The sequence below is a fragment of the Scardinius erythrophthalmus genome (assembly GCF_964197995.2).
Source record: "Scardinius erythrophthalmus genome assembly, chromosome: 8".
NCBI lineage: Eukaryota > Metazoa > Chordata > Actinopteri > Cypriniformes > Leuciscidae > Scardinius > Scardinius erythrophthalmus.
Window position 1 is genome coordinate 48,309,632 of NC_138228.1, and position 6,000 is coordinate 48,315,631.

Here is a 6,000-nt window from a genome sequence, read left to right on the forward strand (position 1 = left end):
CAACTCACACAGCGTCTTATAAAATATATCGGTTCGCAGTTTAGCATAACAATCCATATACGCTTACACCTGTGCTAGTAATACACGCATTTACCATGCCGTGTTTACGTTACAGTTTACAAATGTTTAACTTATGTGGGGAAGTAGGCTACAGCTGTCAGTGTTCAGCGAGATAACATTTGGCAGTTTGAAATCGATTAGGTAGTTACTTCAGTTCAGAATAGGGCTAGAAATGATCAAATTGGTAACTTAGACAGCGGTTTCTTCTTCCGGTCGGCGGACTGTGAATCGAAAATAGGAATCGAAATGAAACGATTCCGGGAAAATCGCAAAGCTAGTCCCGGTTCCAATCGATACTCGATACTCGATACCCAAGCCTAGACATCAGTGAATAAAAAATGTCAATCTCCCAAGACAAACTTTTACATGCAGTTTCGTTATTTTTGATGCCTCTTTAAAAGTTAAAAACCTGCCAGAAGAATCTAGTCAATATATAATATAATGCCTATTTTCTTGTTCTTACTGCAGAGCCTTCCTTATGTGGGTCCAATTTCAGGAGGACTGAGAGTAGGAATGGCCTTCTACTTGCAGGGAGTTGTTCACACTAATGCTAAATGGTAAAGAATCGTTTTGCTGGATAATTTGGACAAAACCAATCACTGTTATTTGGAATCAGTTGCTTTAACGCTTCAACTTCAATGCAGGTTTGTAATCAATTTCAAGACTGGGCAGTCTGACACTGATGACATTGCTTTCCACTTCAACCCTCGAATGGACCAGAAGGTGGCCATGAACAGCTTCAGGAACGGAGGATGGGAAAGTGCGGAAAGTATCTCTGACAACCCCTTTAAAAAGGGAGAAGCTTTTGAGATGTTCACTGTCATCAAATCCAAAGGATATCAGGTATGGGCTTTGAAACACAAAACTCACTGCGCACCCCTAAAAGAAATCTAGGAACTTCTCCTCACACAGGATGTGTTGTTTTGGATCATCAGATATACGTGAATGGCAAGGAGCAGTACACATTCAAGCACCGTATACCACTGGAAAAAGTGTCAGCATTAAATATCAATGGAGATGTTTCCGTGAACCTTTGTGGCTTCATACAAGTAAGTTACATTTCCCACAGCTATGGAAATATTGCAGCATTACTGAAACTTTGTCAGAATCCAATGAGAATGACGTGGAAGGTAAAGAGCTTTCTAAATACATTCTCTCTATTCCCTCATTAGAACTGGAGCGCATCTTCATTTCCTACAGAAGTTACAACAAAAATCATCAGTTTGGGCAGCTCACGTGGGGGACGTTCCACCGTACAGTCAGAGATCTTGCAGCCAGTCCAAAACCCTGTGAGTGACCGTTCCATTCCAGTGACTTCTGAATGCACAACAAAGTGCAAGCACTTAATGAAACAACAGTGCATGAGAACTGCTTCGCCCAAGAGAAATTGTCTAACCATAGCTTCAGGATTATGATGATGATTTTTTAAACAATGTAATTCTAAATGTCAAATTTCAGTGAGTTTTCAGACACCTGCCAGAAGAATCTAGTCAGTATAGGATAATGCCTATTTTCTTGTTCTTACTGCAGAGCCTTCCTTATGTGGGTCCAATTTCAGGAGGACTGAAAGTAGGAATGGCCTTCTACTTGCAGGGAGTTGTTCACACTAATGCTAAATGGTAAAGAATCGTTTTGCTGGATAATTTGGACAAAACCAATCACTGTTATTTGGAATCAGTTGCTTTAACGCTTCAACTTCAATGCAGGTTTGGAATCAATTTCAAGACCGGGCAGTCTGACACTGATGACATTGCTTTCCACTTCAACCCTCGAATGGACCAGAAGGTGGCCATGAACAGCTTCAGGAACGGAGGATGGGAAAGTGCGGAAAGTGTCTCTGACAACCCCTTTAAAAAGGGAGAAGCTTTTGAGATGTTCACTGTCATCAAATCCGAAGGATATCAGGTATGGGCTTTGAAACACAAAACTCACTGCGCACCCCTAAAAGAAATCTAGGAACTTGTCCTCACACAGGCTGTGTTGTTTTGGATCATCAGATATACGTGAATGGCAAGGAGCAGTACACATTCAAGCACCGTATACCACTGGAAAAAGTGTTAGCATTAAATATCAATGGAGATGTTTCCGTGAACCTTGGTGGCTTCATACAAGTAAGTTACATTTCCTGCAGCTGTGGAAATATTGCAGCATTACTGAAACTTTGTCAGAATCCAATGAGAATGACGTGAAAGGTATAGAGCTTTCTAAATACATTCTCTCTGTTCCCTCATTAGAACTGGAGCGCATCTTCATTTCCTACAGAAGTTACAACAAAAATCCTCAGTTTGGGCAGCTCACGTGGGGGACGTTCCACCGTACAGTCAGAGATCTTGCAGCCAGTCCAAAACCCTGTGAGTGACCGTTCCATTCCAGTGACTTCTGAATGCACAACAAAGTGCAAGCACTTAATGAAACAACAGTGCATGAGAACTGCTTCACTCAAGAGAAATTGTCTAACCATAGCTTCAGGATTATGATGATGACTTTTTAAACAATGAAATTCTAAATGTCAAATTTCAGTGAGTTTTCAGACACCTGCCAGAAGAATCTAGTCAATATAGGATAATGCCTATTTTCTTGTTCTTACTGCAGAGCCTTCCTTATGTGGGTCCAATTTCAGGAGGACTGAGAGAAGGAATGGCCTTCTACTTGCAGGGAGTTGTTCACACTAATGCTAAATGGTAAAGAATCGTTTTGCTGGATAATTTGGACAAAACCAATCACTGTTATTTGGAATCAGTTGCTTTAACGCTAAAACTTCAATGCAGGTTTGGAATCAATTTCAAGACCGGGCAGTCTGACACTGATGACATTGCTTTCCACTTCAACCCTCGAATGGACCAGAATGTGGCCATGAACAGCTTCAGGAATGGCGGATGGGAAAGTGCGGAAAGTGTCTCTGACAACCCCTTTAAAAAGGGAGAAGCTTTTGAGATGTTCACTGTCATCAAATCCGAAGGATATCAGGTATGGGCTTTGAAACACAAAACTCACTGCGCACCCTAAAAGAAATCTAGGAACTTGTCCTCACACAGGCTGTGTTGTTTTGGATCATCAGATATACGTGAATGGCAAGGAGCAGTACACATTCAAGCACCGTATACCACTGGAAAAAGTGTCAGCATTAAATATCAATGGAGATGTTTCCGTGAACCTTTGTGGCTTCATACAAGTAAGTTACATTTCCTGCGGCTGTGGAAATATTGCAGCATTGCTGAAACTTTGTCAGAATCCAATGAGAATGACGTGAAAGGTAAAGAGCTTTCTAAATACATTCTCTCTGTTCCCTCATTAGAACTGGAGCGCATCTTCATTTCCTACAGAAGTTACAACAAAAATCATCAGTTTGGGCAGCTCACGTGGGGGACGTTCCACCGTACAGTCAGAGATCTTGCAGCCAGTCCAGAACCCTGTGAGTGACCGTTCCATTCCAGTGACTTAAGAATGCACAACAAAGTGCAAGCAATAAAATGAAATAGGGATGTTAACCGATGACCGTTTGACCGATGGTTGACCGTATCAACGTTAACCGGTCAAAATTGTCGGTAGTCGGTTAAAAAAAAAAAAGTCATCTCTAAATTAGGTTATTATAGACAGTGGACTAAACGCTACTACAGTTAGCCATCTCATTCCAATTTCTTTTTGTGTGAAGTGAACAAATCCCTCACACTCAATTTTTCATAACTCGCCTGTTTGTACTTAATAAACCAATAAAAACATTTGGCGCGAGGTCACAGCGTTTGGGTTCGCGCCCTCACAAGGTTTGCGAAAAGTAAAGGCAACAGGCTAAAACACTCGAGGTTAGAGCCAGGGCAGACGACAGGATGAAGCGTGCAAAGAAGTGTGTGAGACCATTTCACCAAAAAAGAATGACACAGATGTAAGTTGCAACTTGTGTGATACAGACAGTGCTTAAATACAGTAGTAACACATCATATGATGTATCACCTGAAAACGCGACACCCGCAAGCTTCGGGTGAGAAAGGTAGCCAAAGCGGGAGGCAGAGCGGCAGAGAGATCCAAGATGCGACAGAGTTGCGAAATTGCAATCACGATATTGCACAATATTAGGAAAATATTACGATATTGGGGAAAAATTACATTGCGATAGGCTATTTTTTTCCCAACGATATGTATTGCGAGCCATGATCAATATACTAAAGTCAATAATTACCATTCCATATTAATAATTTCACTAATAAGCAAGCTTCATTACAAGTGACAAAAAGGTCACTTAATATTTTATTCCAAAATTAGAACATATTTCTGTCAGAATTCGGTGAACGTTCTACGCAATCCAACTTGGCGGCGCTCTTAACAGATGTTTGTTTGTTCATTATTTCCTCAAAATAAGTAAAAAAAAATCTCTCTCTCTCTCTCTGTTTTCTGTGCTGATGCAGTGACGCGTTCATGTAAACGGCACCTAAAAGCTGTCACAAAGAACCAGCAAAAGTAATGATGAATGAATGAATATGTAAAATATTGCGATGAGACATTTTAATTGTCTATTAATAAACAAGTGTTTTCTGTGTCGGCTGCAAAGGTGAAGTCTGACTCGCGATCTTCGCAGTAATGAACGCGCCGGAGAGAAATACACATTTACGGATTAAATCGTTTTATTTTGTTTTGAATGGTTCTGTTTAAAAGTAGAGATTTCTGTAGATAATAGATCTATTTCTATTTTTTTTTTTTAGGTGTGTGAGGCGAGTATAGGCTACCTTATACGTTGAGTTTCGGTTCATGGATGATAGCTTAACGTTAGCTCCAGTTCAGGCGCTGGCGCCTCCGTGTGTCGTGCATAGCTATCTGCTATTTACTTTTTATTTTAGAAAATTGGATAATGAAACACTGATTAAAATTAAGATACAATTAATACAAAACGAAATTCGTTTTAAAGAAAGGCTTTGTGCTTTCTGTTTGAGGTCTCTGTGAAAGTTTTAAAGCAGTCTTTTAGTGCCGCTTTGATCGGTCGCGTCCGTAATGGAGAACTGTCACGTAAAATAGTTTTTTTCCTCATAAATGCGAACACGAAAAATAAAAGACAAAAGACTTTTTTAAAAAAGACAACCATCCACAACTTTATAACACTCCAGTCAAAGTATCTCTTTTTGGTCAACATCCTCCTTTTTGTAGACGAAATAGTCCCAAATAGCTGATTTTGACTTTCTTTTTTGTACGAAATCATCATTCTCTTAATACACCATGGGTGCTACTACCCTTCACATCGCATGTTCCGGCGATGTGACTATTGCTCATGCGCACAGCCCTACTAGCATATTTTAAACTAATCGGTTAACCGGTTTCAACCGGCTAATGAGGCTCGGTGGTCGGTCAAGAAAATTTTTTGTTTTCGCCATCCCTAAAATGAAACAACAATGCTTGAGAACTGCTTCACTCAAGAGAAATTGTCTAACCATAGCTTCAGGATTATGATGATGACTTTTTAAACAATGAAATTCTAAATGTCAAATTTCAGTGAGTTTCAGACACCTGCCAGAAGAATCTAGTCAATATAGGATAATGCCTATTTTCTTGTTCTTACTGCAGAGCCTTCCTTATGTGGGTCCAATTTCAGGAGGACTGAGAGAAGGAATGGCCTTCTACTTACAGGGAGTTGTTCACACTAATGCTAAATGGTAAAGAATAGTTTTGCTGGATAATTTGGACAAAACCAATCACTGTTATTTGGAATCAGTTGCTTTAACGCTTCAACTTCAATGCAGGTTTGTAATCAATTTCAAGACCGGGCAGTCTGACACTGATGACATTGCTTTCCACTTCAACCCTCGAATGGACCAGAAGGTGGCCATGAACAGCTTCAGGAACGGAGGATGGGAAAGTGCGGAAAGTGTCTCTGACAACCCCTTTAAAAAGGGAGAAGCTTTTGAGATGTTCACTGTCATCAAATCCGAAGGATATCAGGTATGGGCTTTGAAACAC